Consider the following 17,251-nt stretch of genomic DNA (forward strand, 5'->3'; position numbering starts at 1 on the left):
AGTGACAGGAGAGATAATGAACTGGGACCATTGAGAAATCACCAAAGTCCCAGTGAGCTGATAGGATGTTTTCATCCTATCAGCTGACTGTGCAGAATAAACACACAAACAGTGACAGGATGAAATGAGGCTGAGATGAATGTCACCTTCAGTCTGAATCTCCAGACTGTCTGCACGTCACCTCTACAGTCTTTGCAGACTGTCTGCACGCCACCTCTACAGTCTTTGCAGACTGTCTGCACGCCACCTCTACCGTCTCTACAGACTGTCTGAAAGCCACCTCTACAGACTGTCTGCACACCACCTCTACCAGACTGTCTGCACGCCACCTCTACCATCTCTACAGACTGTCTGCACGCCATCTCTACCGTCTCTACAGACTGTCTGCACGCCACCTCTACGTCTCTACAGACTGTCTGCACGCCGTCTCTACAGACTGTCTGCACACGACCTCTACAGACTGTCTGCACGCCACCTCTACAGACTGTCTGCACGCCACCTCTACCGTCTCTACAGACTGTCTGCACGCCTTTGTATTGTAATCTTTGTATTCAGATTTTAGATGATTTAATATAACTGGATAAAATGTTATTTTCATAGTCTGAACATGAAGCATATCTGCTCTATATGTCATGCTAATAACATCACACACATTCTCTAACTTTATAAATTTTCTTTTTTCTTTCAGAGTGCATCTTAAAGGACAGAACAATGGAGGAACCAGGTGAGTCCTGATGTTACCCTCTGCCTGTCACGCGCTCAGGTTGACCCCACAGAACTCTTCCGTCTCTACAGACTGTCTGCACGCCATCTCTACCGTCTCTACAGACTGTCTGCACACCACCTCTACGTCTCTACAGACTGTCTGCACGCCACCTCTACAGACTGTCTGCACGCCACCTCTACAGTCTCTACAGACTGTCTGCACGCGACCTCTACGTCTCTACAGACTGTCTGCACGCGACCTCTACGTCTCTACAGACTGTCTGCACGCCACATCTACCGTCTCTACAGACTGTCTGCACGCCACCTCTACCGTCTCTACAGACTGTCTGCACGCCATCTCTACCGTCTCTACAGACTGTCTGCATGCCACCTCTACAGACTGTCTGCACGCCACCTCTACCGTTTCTACAGACTGTCTGCACGCCATCTCTACCGTCTCTACAGACTGTCTGCACGCCACCTCTACAGACTGTCTGCACGCCACCTCTACCGTCTCTGCAGACTGTCTGCACGCCACCTCTACCGTCTCTGCAGACTGTCTGCACGCCACCTCTACCGTCTCTACAGACTGTCTGCACTCCACCTCTACCGTCTCGACAGACTGTCTGCACGCAACCTCTACCAGACTGTCTGCACGCCACCTCTACCGTTTCTACAGACTCTCTGCACGCCACCTACCGTCTCTACAGACTGTCTGCACGCCACCTCTACAGACTGTCTGCATGCCACCTCTACCGTCTCTACAGACTGTCTGCACGCCACCTCTACGTCTTTACAGACTGTCTGCACGCCGTCTCTACAGACTGTCTGCACACGACCTCTACAGACTGTCTGCACGCCACCTCTACAGACTGTCTGCACGCCACCTCTACCGTCTCTACAGACTGTCTGCACGCCTTTGTATTGTAATCTTTGTATTCAGATTTTAGATGATTTAATATAACTGGATAAAATGTTATTTTCATAGTCTGAACATGAAGCATATCTGCTCTATATGTCATGCTAATAACATCACACACATTCTCTAACTTTATATATTTTCTTTTTTCTTTCAGAGTGCATCTTAAAGGACAGAACAATGGAGGAACCAGGTGAGTCCTGATGTTACCCTCTGCCTGTCACGCGCTCAGGTTGACCCCACAGAACTCTTCCGTCTCTACAGACTGTCTGCACGCCATCTCTACCGTCTCTACAGACTGTCTGCACACCACCTCTACGTCTCTACAGACTGTCTGCACGCCACCTCTACAGACTGTCTGCACGCAACCTCTACGTCTCTACAGACTGTCTGCACGCGACCTCTACGTCTCTACAGACTGTCTGCACGCCACATCTACCGTCTCTACAGACTGTCTGCACGCCACCTCTACCGTCTCTACAGACTGTCTGCACGCCATCTCTACCGTCTCTACAGACTGTCTGCATGCCACCTCTACAGACTGTCTGCACGCCACCTCTACCGTTTCTACAGACTGTCTGCACGCCATCTCTACCGTCTCTACAGACTGTCTGCACGCCACCTCTACAGACTGTCTGCACGCCACCTCTACCGTCTCTACAGACTGTCTGCACGCCACCTACCGTCTCTACAGACTGTCTGCACGCCACCTCTACAGACTGTCTGCACGCCACCTCTACCGTCTCTGCAGACTGTCTGCACGCCACCTCTACCGTCTCTGCAGACTGTCTGCACGCCACCTCTACCGTCTCTACAGACTGTCTGCACTCCACCTCTACCGTCTCGACAGACTGTCTGCACGCAACCTCTACCAGACTGTCTGCACGCCACCTCTACCGTTTCTACAGACTCTCTGCACGCCACCTACCGTCTCTACAGACTGTCTGCACGCCACCTCTACCGTTTCTACAGACTGTCTGCACGCCATCTCTACCGTCTCTACAGACTGTCTGCACGCCACCTCTACAGACTGTCTGCACGCCACCTCTACCGTCTCTACAGACTGTCTGCACGCCACCTACCGTCTCTACAGACTGTCTGCACGCCACCTCTACAGACTGTCTGCACGCCACCTCTACCGTCTCTGCAGACTGTCTGCACGCCACCTCTACCGTCTCTGCAGACTGTCTGCACGCCACCTCTACCGTCTCTACAGACTGTCTGCACTCCACCTCTACCGTCTCGACAGACTGTCTGCACGCAACCTCTACCAGACTGTCTGCACGCCACCTCTACCGTTTCTACAGACTCTCTGCACGCCACCTACCGTCTCTACAGACTGTCTGCATGCCACCTCTTCCGTCTCTACAGACTGTCTGCACGCCATCTCTACCGTCTCTACAGACTGTCTGCACGCCTTTGTATTGTAATCTTTGTATTCAGATTTTAGATGATTTAATATAACTGGATAAAATGTTATTTTCATAGTCTGAACATGAAGCATATCTGCTCTATATGTCATGCTAATAACATCACACACATTCTCTAACTTTATATATTTTCTTTTTTCTTTCAGAGTGCATCTTAAAGGACAGAAGAACGGAGGAACCAGGTGAGTCCTGATGATGTCACCCTCTGCCTGTCACACGCTCAGGTTGACCCCACAGACCTGATACCACTCAGGAATATTTAAAGTATTTCTAATTCACTTCAGTGGACATTTTTCTTCAGTTTGTGACGTAAAGACTCACAACACTTTGATTGATTTAAAGGAATCAATCAAAGCTTTTTGTACGTTAATATAACAATGAGTCCTCCACACCTAGCAGCTCTGATGAAGGGGGTTCAGGTCAGGTGGTCTACAGGGTCCTTCAACATGTCAGCCTGCAGGGACAAATAATCTGATTTATCATTGAGACATGAATTTAGCTTCTCTATTCCTCCTTTTATAAACCTCTTTAATCAGATATGTGATGACCAGAGGATTCACAGGATTACATTTCTGATGCTGTAAAGAACCTGAATAATTTCTTATTTATTCCCTGTTCACAGTTGCATGTCGAGAGCCGACTTTCAAAATTCTTGATCAAACAAGTGACCAGGCCGTGCTGCAGTGTGTCGTTAAAGGAGCTTCTCCCTTACTTAAAGTGGAGTGGAGGGACAGTTCTGGAAACATCTTTCAAACTGAAGAACCACAAGTCACTAAAAATGAAGATGGCAGCTACGACATCATCCTCCAAACGACTGTGACCAAGACCGACACCTACAGCTGTGTGGTCACACAGGACGCCATCTGTCATCAGATCAACTCTAGCAACTATGTGTACATCCAAGGTGAGATTCTCCTTCATAATAATTAAATGTGTCTTTGTTTTAGCGTGCTCAGACTCAGGTCAGAGTGATTCAGCTCAAAGCAGTGTATACAGGGATTCAGTCCCATTGAGCCATCAGGTAAATGTGTCCACCTGAGAGCAACGTTCAAATCTAAACTGGGACTCTGTTTGATGAATCACCAGTGACAGGAGAGATAATGAACTGGGACCATTGAGAAATCACCAAAGTCCCAGTGAGCTGTAGTGAACATGTGTGTTTTCATCCTATCAGCTGACTGTGCAGAATAAACACACAAACAGTGACAGGATGAAATGAGGCTGAGATGAATGTCACCTTCAGTCTGAATCTCCAGACTGTCTGCACGCCACCTCTACAGACTGTCTGCACGCCACCTCTACCGTCTCTACAAACTGTCTGCACGCCACCTCTACCATCTCTACAGACTGTCTGCACGCCATCTCTACAGACTGTCTGCACGCCACCTCTACCGTCTCTACAGACTGTCTGCACGCCATCTCTACCATCTCTACAGACTGTCTGCACGCCATCTCTACAGACTGTCTGCACGCCACCTCTACCGTCTCTACAGACTGTCTGCACGCCACCTCTACCATCTCTACAGACTGTCTGCACGCTATCTCTACAGACTGTCTGCACGCCATCTCTACCGTCTCTACAGACTGTCTGCACGCCATCTCTACAGACTGTCTGCACGCCACCTCTACCGTCTCTACAGACTGTCTGCACACGACCTCTACAGACTGTCTGCACGCCACCTCTACAGACCGTCTGCACGCCACCTCTACCGTCTCTACAGACCGTCTGCACGCCACCTCTACCGTCTCTACAGACTGTCTGCACGCCACCTCTACCGTCTCTACAGACTGTCTGCACGCAACCTCTACCGTCTCTACAGACTGTCTGCACGCCTTTGTATTGTAATCTTTGTATTCAGATTTTAGATGATTTAATATAACTGGATAAAATGTTATTTTCATAGTCTGAACATGAAGCATATCTGCTCTATATGTCATGCTAATAACATCACACACATTCTCTAACTTTATATATTTTCTTTTTTCTTTCAGATTGCATCTTAAAGGACAGAACAACGGAGGAACCAGGTGAGTCCTGATGATGTCACCCTCTGCCTGTCACGCGCTCAGGTTGACCCCACAGACCTGATACCACTCAGGAATATTTAAAGTATTTCTAATTCACTTCAGTGGACATTTTTCTTCAGTTTGTGACGTAAAGACTCACAACACGTCAGTTTAAAGGAATCAATCAAAGCTTTTTGTACGTTAATATAACAATGAGTCCTCCACACCTAGCAGCTCTGATGAAGGGGGTTCAGGTCAGGTGGTCTACAGGGTCCTTCAACATGTCAGCCTGCTGGGACAAATAATCTGATTTATCATTGAGACATGAATTTAGCTTCTCTATTCCTCCTTTTATAAACCTCTTTAATCAGATATGTGATGACCAGAGGATTCACATGATTACATTTCTGATGCTGTAAAGAACCTGAAAAATTTCTTATTTATTCCCTGTTCACAGTTGCATGTCGAGAGCCGACTTTCAAAATTCTTGATCAAACAAGTGACCAGGCCGTGCTGCAGTGTGTCGTTAAAGGAGCTTCTCCCTTACTTAAAGTGGAGTGGAGGGACAGTTCTGGAAACATCTTTCAAACTGAAGAACCCCAAGTCACTAAAAATGAAGATGGCAGCTACGACATCATCCTCCAAACGACTGTGACCAAGACCGACACCTACAGCTGTGTGGTCACACAGGACGCCATCTGTCATCAGATCAACTCTAGCAACTATGTGTACATCCAAGGTGAGATTCTCCTTCATAATAATTAAATGTGTCTTTGTTTTAGCGTGCTCAGACTCAGGTCAGAGTGATTCAGCTCAAAGCAGTGTATACAGGGATTCAGTCCCATTGAGCCATCAGGTAAATGTGTCCACCTGAGAGCAACGTTCAAATCTAAACTGGGACTCTGTTTGATGAATCACCAGTGACAGGAGAGATAATGAACTGGGACCATTGAGAAATCACCAAAGTCCCAGTGAGCTGATAGGATGAAAACATGTGTGTTTTCATCCTATCAGCTGACTGTGCAGAATAAACACACAAACAGTGACAGGATGAAATGAGGCTGAGATGAATGTCACCTTCAGTCTGAATCTCCAGACTGTCTGCACGCCACCTCTACAGATTGTCTGCACGCCACCTCTACAGACTGTCTGCACGCCACCTCTACCGTCTCTACAAACTGTCTGCACGCCATCTCTACCGTCTCTACAGACTGTCTGCACGCCACCTCTACGTCTCTACAGACTGTCTGCATGCCATCTCTACAGACTGTCTGCACGCAACCTCTACCGTCTCTACAGACTGTCTGCACACGACCTCTACAGACTGTCTGCACGCCACCTCTACAGACTGTCTGCACGCCATCTCTACCGTCTCTACAGACTGTCTGCACGCAACCTCTACCGTCTCTACAGACTGTCTGCACGCAACCTCTACCGTCTCTACAGACTGTCTGCACGCCTTTGTATTGTAATCTTTGTATTCAGATTTTAGATGATTTAATATAACTGGATAAAATGTTATTTTCATAGTCTGAACATGAAGCATATCTGCTCTATATGTCATGCTAATAACATCACACACATTCTCTAACTTTATATATTTTCTTTTTTCTTTCAGAGTGCATCTTAAAGGACAGAACAACGGAGGAACCAGGTGAGTCCTGATGATGTCACCCTCTGCCTGTCAGGCGCTCAGGTTGACCCCACAGACCTCTTCCGTCTCTACAGACTGTCTGCACGCCACCTCTACCGTCTCTACAGACTGTCTGCAAGCAACCTCTACCGTCTCTACAGACTGTCTGCAAGCAACCTCTACCGTCTCTACAGACTGTCTGCACGCCTTTGTATTGTAATCTTTGTATTCAGATTTTAGATGATTTAATATAACTGGATAAAATGTTATTTTCATAGTCTGAACATGAAGCATATCTGCTCTATATGTCATGCTAATGTTGGGTCCAGCCAGGATGGCAAAGTTCAGGCTGTGTATGTTTGGAGAACTACAACAAAAGACTCTTTATCCCAGCATGCCTTGCAGGTACTCCCAGAATGCTTTGCCACACCTAACACATAGGTGTGAAGTCTGGGAGGTATAAAGCCGGCCATGCTTCATTGTTCTGCCTCTTTCAAACGTCGTCTGGCGACGTCCGAGGATACCCAACTCTGTTCCTGTTTCCAGCACGCTTCTCTTTGTTTTAAAAGTTTTGGCGCGCAGCTGATCCAAGGCCTTGAAGCACACCGACGTCCTAATTTCCGAGCCTAGATCATCCACTTGAACGCATCTCAGAAGTATAGCGTTCTATTTCTCCCGTATCAAAACGGTATTGAGAGAGACTGTAAGGATTACGTCTCGTTCCGTCCTTTAAAGAAAGGACACCCACGGAGATCACCTCGCTCGACGGAGGACACGACGGCCCTGCTCAACCCCACTGGACACGCACCGCCATCACCTTACAACTGCAGAAAGGCCGCTCCAGAACCTCTTTTCTTCCTTTCATCAACCGTGGACGAAACGGTTTCAAGTGAGGCTTAGCTAGGTCTGGGCAGTTAGATATAGAGAGTGTGTTTAATAACTGAGTTATTATAGTGGAACGGTGATAATATTTGCTTGGTGTTTGACCACTGTGTCTTAGATTTTACCAGAGTAAAATCTCCTTTGTTCTCTTTGTTTGACCACTGTGTCTTAGATTTTACCAGAGTAAAATCTCTTTTGTTCTCCTTATTTGTGCCGCTGTGTCTTAGATTTTACCAGAGTAAAATCTCTTTTGTTTCCTTTACTTGTGCCGCTGTGTCCCATGTGTTTATCTGTGAGCTCCCACGTCATAACCGGGTAATAGACTCACTATCAGAAAGACTAGTGTGAACGCCGTCTGATACAAATCCGGCCACTTGCTTCTGGTACGCGACGTAAACTGTGCTCTGAGTTGTGGTGAGCTCCAGTCCGAGATTGAGCTGTCGAGGTGCGTTGTTTCCTCTCGCTGTCTCGCCTTTACACACACACCTTTCGGTAGACGCACACACATAGATCTGTGGCTTTCCAGACGCTGCATAAACGTAGATCACGTTCTGTGTCCGCCATCACGTGACCACGCTTGTTTGTTTTGTTTGTTAATTGTAGTTTGGCTTATGATGGTTATTTGTTTGATTGGGTTTCATTGATTTACTTGATGTTGCTTTGTTAAATAAATTCTATTATATCTTAAAAAGTCGTTGTTTGTGATCACTGTGAATTTGCTTTGTGACTTAGGCTGGGTGAAAGGGCTTTGTGTTCGGATTTCACACCTTCAATTAAATACAGATTATTAATTATTAATGATATTGGTATTTAATTAAATAATTTGAGACTGATATTGGTAATATTTTGGTTGTTCCCTGTTTACAGGGTGGTGCCCCGAGGTTTATTAAACGCAGTTTAATAACAATTATTGATTTAGATTAATAATTAAATAAACTTAATTATTAATTTATTTTGACAATCAAATTTTACGTCATAAAACCCAACATAACAGTTGGTCAGGTATTCGCTCCTGAAAATTCCCAACACTAATAACATCACACACATTCTGCACGCCTTTGTATTGTAATCTTTGTATTCAGATTTTAGATGATTTAATATAACTGGATAAAATGTTATTTTCATAGTCTGAACATGAAGCATATCTGCTCTATATGTCATGCTAATAACATCACACACATTCTCTAACTTTATATATTTTCTTTTTTCTTTCAGAGTGCATCTTAAAGGACAGAAGAACGGAGGAACCAGGTGAGTCCTGATGATGTCACCCTCTGCCTGTCATGCGCTCAGGTTGACCCCACAGACCTGATACCACTCAGGAATATTTAAAGTATTTCTAATTCACTTCAGTGGACATTTTTCTTCAGTTTGTGACGTAAAGACTCACAACACGTCAGTTTAAAGGAATCAATCAAAGCTTTTTGTACGTTAATATAACAATGAGTCCTCCACACCTAGCAGCTCTGATGAAGGGGGTTCAGGTCAGGTGGTCTACAGGGTCCTTCAACATGTCAGCCTGCAGGGACAAATAATCTGATTTATCATTGAGACATGAATTTAGCTTCTCTATTCCTCCTTTTATAAACCTCTTTAATCAGATATGTGATGACCAGAGGATTCACATGATTACATTTCTGATGCTGTAAAGAACCTGAATCATTTCTTATTTATTCCCTGTTCACAGTTGCATGTCGAGAGCCGACTTTCAAAATTCTTGATCAAACAAGTGACCAGGCCGTACTGCAGTGTGTCGTTAAAGGAGCTTCTCCCTTACCTAAAGTGGAGTGGAGGGACAGTTCTGGAAACGTCCTTCATACTGAAGAACCCCAAGTCACTAAAAATGAAGATGGCAGCTACGACATCATCCTCCAAACGACTGTGACCAAGACCGACACCTACAGCTGTGTGGTCACACAGGACGCCATCTGTCATCAGATCAACTCTAGCAACTATGTGTACATCCAAGGTGAGATTCTCCTTCATAATAATTAAATGTGTCTTTGTTTTAGCGTGCTCAGACTCAGGTCAGAGTGATTCAGCTCAAAGCAGTGTATACAGGGATTCAGTCCCATTGAGCCATCAGGTAAATGTGTCCACCTGAGAGCAACGTTCAAATCTAAACTGGGACTCTGTTTGATGAATCACCAGTGACAGGAGAGATAATGAACTGGGACCATTGAGAAATCACCAAAGTCCCAGTGAGCTGATAGGATGAAAACATGTGTGTTTTCATCCTATCAGCTGACTGTGCAGAATAAACACACAAACAGTGACAGGATGAAATGAGGCTGAGATGAATGTCACCTTCAGTCTGAATCTCCAGACTGTCTGCACGCCACCTCTACAGATTGTCTGCACGCCACCTCTACAGATTGTCTGCACGCCACCTCTACAGACTGTCTGCACGCCACCTCTACCGTCTCTACAGACTGTCTGCACGCCATCTCTACCGTCTCTACAGACTGTCTGCACGCAACCTCTACCGTCTCTACAGACTGTCTGCACGCCTTTGTATTGTAATCTTTGTATTCAGATTTTAGATGATTTAATATAACTGGATAAAATGTTATTTTCATAGTCTGAACATGAAGCATATCTGCTCTATATGTCATGCTAATAACATCACACACATTCTCTAACTTTATATATTTTCTTTTTTCTTTCAGAGTGCATCTTAAAGGACAGAAGAACGGAGGAACCAGGTGAGTCCTGATGATGTCACCCTCTGCCTGTCACGCGCTCAGGTTGACCCCACAGACCTGATACCACTCAGGAATATTTAAAGTATTTCTAATTCACTTCAGTGGACATTTTTCTTCAGTTTGTGACGTAAAGACTCACAACACTTTGATTGATTTAAAGGAATCAATCAAAGCTTTTTGTACGTTAATATAACAATGAGTCCTCCACACCTAGCAGCTCTGATGAAGGGGGTTCAGGTCAGGTGGTCTACAGGGTCCTTCAACATGTCAGCCTGCAGGGACAAATAATCTGATTTATCATTGAGACATGAATTTAGCTTCTCTATTCCTCCTTTTATAAACCTCTTTAATCAGATATGTGATGACCAGAGGATTCACATGATTACATTTCTGATGCTGTAAAGAACCTGAATAATTTCTTATTTATTCCCTGTTCACAGTTGCATGTCGAGAGCCGACTTTCAAAATTCTTGATCAAACAAGTGACCAGGCCGTGCTGCAGTGTGTCGTTAAAGGAGCTTCTCCCTTACTTAAAGTGGAGTGGAGGGACAGTTCTGGAAACATCTTTCAAACTGAAGAACCACAAGTCACTAAAAATGAAGATGGCAGCTACGACATCATCCTCCAAACGACTGTGACCAAGACCGACACCTACAGCTGTGTGGTCACACAGGACGCCATCTGTCATCAGATCAACTCTAGCAACTATGTGTACATCCAAGGTGAGATTCTCCTTCATAATAATTAAATGTGTCTTTGTTTTAGCGTGCTCAGACTCAGGTCAGAGTGATTCAGCTCAAAGCAGTGTATACAGGGATTCAGTCCCATTGAGCCATCAGGTAAATGTGTCCACCTGAGAGCAACGTTCAAATCTAAACTGGGACTCTGTTTGATGAATCACCAGTGACAGGAGAGATAATGAACTGGGACCATTGAGAAATCACCAAAGTCCCAGTGAGCTGTAGTGAACATGTGTGTTTTCATCCTATCAGCTGACTGTGCAGAATAAACACACAAACAGTGACAGGATGAAATGAGGCTGAGATGAATGTCACCTTCAGTCTGAATCTCCAGACTGTCTGCACGCCACCTCTACAGACTGTCTGCACGCCACCTCTACCGTCTCTACAAACTGTCTGCACGCCACCTCTACCATCTCTACAGACTGTCTGCACGCCATCTCTACAGACTGTCTGCACGCCACCTCTACCGTCTCTACAGACTGTCTGCACGCCATCTCTACCATCTCTACAGACTGTCTGCACGCCATCTCTACAGACTGTCTGCACGCCACCTCTACCGTCTCTACAGACTGTCTGCACGCCACCTCTACCATCTCTACAGACTGTCTGCACGCCATCTCTACAGACTGTCTGCACGCCATCTCTACCGTCTCTACAGACTGTCTGCACGCCATCTCTACAGACTGTCTGCACGCCACCTCTACCGTCTCTACAGACTGTCTGCACACGACCTCTACAGACTGTCTGCACGCCACCTCTACAGACCGTCTGCACGCCACCTCTACCGTCTCTACAGACCGTCTGCACGCCACCTCTACCGTCTCTACAGACTGTCTGCACGCCACCTCTACCGTCTCTACAGACTGTCTGCACGCAACCTCTACCGTCTCTACAGACTGTCTGCACGCCTTTGTATTGTAATCTTTGTATTCAGATTTTAGATGATTTAATATAACTGGATAAAATGTTATTTTCATAGTCTGAACATGAAGCATATCTGCTCTATATGTCATGCTAATAACATCACACACATTCTCTAACTTTATATATTTTCTTTTTTCTTTCAGATTGCATCTTAAAGGACAGAACAACGGAGGAACCAGGTGAGTCCTGATGATGTCACCCTCTGCCTGTCACGCGCTCAGGTTGACCCCACAGACCTGATACCACTCAGGAATATTTAAAGTATTTCTAATTCACTTCAGTGGACATTTTTCTTCAGTTTGTGACGTAAAGACTCACAACACGTCAGTTTAAAGGAATCAATCAAAGCTTTTTGTACGTTAATATAACAATGAGTCCTCCACACCTAGCAGCTCTGATGAAGGGGGTTCAGGTCAGGTGGTCTACAGGGTCCTTCAACATGTCAGCCTGCTGGGACAAATAATCTGATTTATCATTGAGACATGAATTTAGCTTCTCTATTCCTCCTTTTATAAACCTCTTTAATCAGATATGTGATGACCAGAGGATTCACATGATTACATTTCTGATGCTGTAAAGAACCTGAAAAATTTCTTATTTATTCCCTGTTCACAGTTGCATGTCGAGAGCCGACTTTCAAAATTCTTGATCAAACAAGTGACCAGGCCGTGCTGCAGTGTGTCGTTAAAGGAGCTTCTCCCTTACTTAAAGTGGAGTGGAGGGACAGTTCTGGAAACATCTTTCAAACTGAAGAACCCCAAGTCACTAAAAATGAAGATGGCAGCTACGACATCATCCTCCAAACGACTGTGACCAAGACCGACACCTACAGCTGTGTGGTCACACAGGACGCCATCTGTCATCAGATCAACTCTAGCAACTATGTGTACATCCAAGGTGAGATTCTCCTTCAGAATAATTAAATGTGTCTTTGTTTTAGCGTGCTCAGACTCAGGTCAGAGTGATTCAGCTCAAAGCAGTGTATACAGGGATTCAGTCCCATTGAGCCATCAGGTAAATGTGTCCACCTGAGAGCAACGTTCAAATCTAAACTGGGACTCTGTTTGATGAATCACCAGTGACAGGAGAGATAATGAACTGGGACCATTGAGAAATCACCAAAGTCCCAGTGAGCTGATAGGATGAAAACATGTGTGTTTTCATCCTATCAGCTGACTGTGCAGAATAAACACACAAACAGTGACAGGATGAAATGAGGCTGAGATGAATGTCACCTTCAGTCTGAATCTCCAGACTGTCTGCACGCCACCTCTACAGATTGTCTGCACGCCACCTCTACAGACTGTCTGCACGCCACCTCTACCGTCTCTACAAACTGTCTGCACGCCATCTCTACCGTCTCTACAGACTGTCTGCACGCCACCTCTACGTCTCTACAGACTGTCTGCATGCCATCTCTACAGACTGTCTGCACGCAACCTCTACCGTCTCTACAGACTGTCTGCACACGACCTCTACAGACTGTCTGCACGCCACCTCTACAGACTGTCTGCACGCCACCTCTACCGTCTCTACAGACTGTCTGCACGCCACCTCTACCGTCTCTACAGACTGTCTGCACGCCATCTCTACCGTCTCTACAGACTGTCTGCACGCAACCTCTACCGTCTCTACAGACTGTCTGCACGCCTTTGTATTGTAATCTTTGTATTCAGATTTTAGATGATTTAATATAACTGGATAAAATGTTATTTTCATAGTCTGAACATGAAGCATATCTGCTCTATATGTCATGCTAATAACATCACACACATTCTCTAACTTTATATATTTTCTTTTTTCTTTCAGAGTGCATCTTAAAGGACAGAAGAACGGAGGAACCAGGTGAGTCCTGATGATGTCACCCTCTGCCTGTCACGCGCTCAGGTTGACCCCACAGACCTGATACCACTCAGGAATATTTAAAGTATTTCTAATTCACTTCAGTGGACATTTTTCTTCAGTTTGTGACGTAAAGACTCACAACACTTTGATTGATTTAAAGGAATCAATCAAAGCTTTTTGTACGTTAATATAACAATGAGTCCTCCACACCTAGCAGCTCTGATGAAGGGGGTTCAGGTCAGGTGGTCTACAGGGTCCTTCAACATGTCAGCCTGCAGGGACAAATAATCTGATTTATCATTGAGACATGAATTTAGCTTCTCTATTCCTCCTTTTATAAACCTCTTTAATCAGATATGTGATGACCAGAGGATTCACATGATTACATTTCTGATGCTGTAAAGAACCTGAATAATTTCTTATTTATTCCCTGTTCACAGTTGCATGTCGAGAGCCGACTTTCAAAATTCTTGATCAAACAAGTGACCAGGCCGTGCTGCAGTGTGTCGTTAAAGGAGCTTCTCCCTTACTTAAAGTGGAGTGGAGGGACAGTTCTGGAAACATCTTTCAAACTGAAGAACCACAAGTCACTAAAAATGAAGATGGCAGCTACGACATCATCCTCCAAACGACTGTGACCAAGACCGACACCTACAGCTGTGTGGTCACACAGGACGCCATCTGTCATCAGATCAACTCTAGCAACTATGTGTACATCCAAGGTGAGATTCTCCTTCATAATAATTAAATGTGTCTTTGTTTTAGCGTGCTCAGACTCAGGTCAGAGTGATTCAGCTCAAAGCAGTGTATACAGGGATTCAGTCCCATTGAGCCATCAGGTAAATGTGTCCACCTGAGAGCAACGTTCAAATCTAAACTGGGACTCTGTTTGATGAATCACCAGTGACAGGAGAGATAATGAACTGGGACCATTGAGAAATCACCAAAGTCCCAGTGAGCTGTAGTGAACATGTGTGTTTTCATCCTATCAGCTGACTGTGCAGAATAAACACACAAACAGTGACAGGATGAAATGAGGCTGAGATGAATGTCACCTTCAGTCTGAATCTCCAGACTGTCTGCACGCCACCTCTACAGACTGTCTGCACGCCACCTCTACCGTCTCTACAAACTGTCTGCACGCCACCTCTACCATCTCTACAGACTGTCTGCACGCCATCTCTACAGACTGTCTGCACGCCACCTCTACCGTCTCTACAGACTGTCTGCACGCCATCTCTACCATCTCTACAGACTGTCTGCACGCCATCTCTACAGACTGTCTGCACGCCACCTCTACCGTCTCTACAGACTGTCTGCACGCCACCTCTACCATCTCTACAGACTGTCTGCACGCCATCTCTACAGACTGTCTGCACGCCATCTCTACCGTCTCTACAGACTGTCTGCACGCCATCTCTACAGACTGTCTGCACGCCACCTCTACCGTCTCTACAGACTGTCTGCACACGACCTCTACAGACTGTCTGCACGCCACCTCTACAGACCGTCTGCACGCCACCTCTACCGTCTCTACAGACCGTCTGCACGCCACCTCTACCGTCTCTACAGACTGTCTGCACGCCACCTCTACCGTCTCTACAGACTGTCTGCACGCAACCTCTACCGTCTCTACAGACTGTCTGCACGCCTTTGTATTGTAATCTTTGTATTCAGATTTTAGATGATTTAATATAACTGGATAAAATGTTATTTTCATAGTCTGAACATGAAGCATATCTGCTCTATATGTCATGCTAATAACATCACACACATTCTCTAACTTTATATATTTTCTTTTTTCTTTCAGATTGCATCTTAAAGGACAGAACAACGGAGGAACCAGGTGAGTCCTGATGATGTCACCCTCTGCCTGTCACGCGCTCAGGTTGACCCCACAGACCTGATACCACTCAGGAATATTTAAAGTATTTCTAATTCACTTCAGTGGACATTTTTCTTCAGTTTGTGACGTAAAGACTCACAACACGTCAGTTTAAAGGAATCAATCAAAGCTTTTTGTACGTTAATATAACAATGAGTCCTCCACACCTAGCAGCTCTGATGAAGGGGGTTCAGGTCAGGTGGTCTACAGGGTCCTTCAACATGTCAGCCTGCTGGGACAAATAATCTGATTTATCATTGAGACATGAATTTAGCTTCTCTATTCCTCCTTTTATAAACCTCTTTAATCAGATATGTGATGACCAGAGGATTCACATGATTACATTTCTGATGCTGTAAAGAACCTGAAAAATTTCTTATTTATTCCCTGTTCACAGTTGCATGTCGAGAGCCGACTTTCAAAATTCTTGATCAAACAAGTGACCAGGCCGTGCTGCAGTGTGTCGTTAAAGGAGCTTCTCCCTTACTTAAAGTGGAGTGGAGGGACAGTTCTGGAAACATCTTTCAAACTGAAGAACCCCAAGTCACTAAAAATGAAGATGGCAGCTACGACATCATCCTCCAAACGACTGTGACCAAGACCGACACCTACAGCTGTGTGGTCACACAGGACGCCATCTGTCATCAGATCAACTCTAGCAACTATGTGTACATCCAAGGTGAGATTCTCCTTCAGAATAATTAAATGTGTCTTTGTTTTAGCGTGCTCAGACTCAGGTCAGAGTGATTCAGCTCAAAGCAGTGTATACAGGGATTCAGTCCCATTGAGCCATCAGGTAAATGTGTCCACCTGAGAGCAACGTTCAAATCTAAACTGGGACTCTGTTTGATGAATCACCAGTGACAGGAGAGATAATGAACTGGGACCATTGAGAAATCACCAAAGTCCCAGTGAGCTGATAGGATGAAAACATGTGTGTTTTCATCCTATCAGCTGACTGTGCAGAATAAACACACAAACAGTGACAGGATGAAATGAGGCTGAGATGAATGTCACCTTCAGTCTGAATCTCCAGACTGTCTGCACGCCACCTCTACAGATTGTCTGCACGCCACCTCTACAGACTGTCTGCACGCCACCTCTACCGTCTCTACAAACTGTCTGCACGCCATCTCTACCGTCTCTACAGACTGTCTGCACGCCACCTCTACGTCTCTACAGACTGTCTGCATGCCATCTCTACAGACTGTCTGCACGCAACCTCTACCGTCTCTACAGACTGTCTGCACACGACCTCTACAGACTGTCTGCACGCCACCTCTACAGACTGTCTGCACGCCACCTCTACCGTCTCTACAGACTGTCTGCACGCCACCTCTACCGTCTCTACAGACTGTCTGCACGCCATCTCTACCGTCTCTACAGACTGTCTGCACGCAACCTCTACCGTCTCTACAGACTGTCTGCACGCCTTTGTATTGTAATCTTTGTATTCAGATTTTAGATGATTTAATATAACTGGATAAAATGTTATTTTCATAGTCTGAACATGAAGCATATCTGCTCTATATGTCATGCTAATAACATCACACACATTCTCTAACTTTATATA

The 17,251-nt window shown here is 45.4% G+C and overlaps 1 long non-coding RNA gene across 1 annotated transcript in view; it reads right to left on the reverse strand.

Moving 5' to 3' along the window:
* Positions 1-274: 274 nt before the first annotated feature.
* LOC306818269 overlaps positions 275-17,251 on the reverse strand; it is a 58,751-nt gene continuing 41,774 nt past the window's right edge. Inside the window, exon 3 of the long non-coding RNA XR_013778154.1 lies at positions 275-314. This is a non-coding gene — a long non-coding RNA (uncharacterized lncRNA). The remainder of the gene's footprint in view (positions 315-17,251) is intronic.

Source organism: Symphodus melops (genome assembly GCF_947650265.1).
Source record: "Symphodus melops genome assembly, chromosome: 22".
In the NCBI taxonomy this organism is placed as follows: Eukaryota; Metazoa; Chordata; class Actinopteri; order Labriformes; family Labridae; genus Symphodus; species Symphodus melops.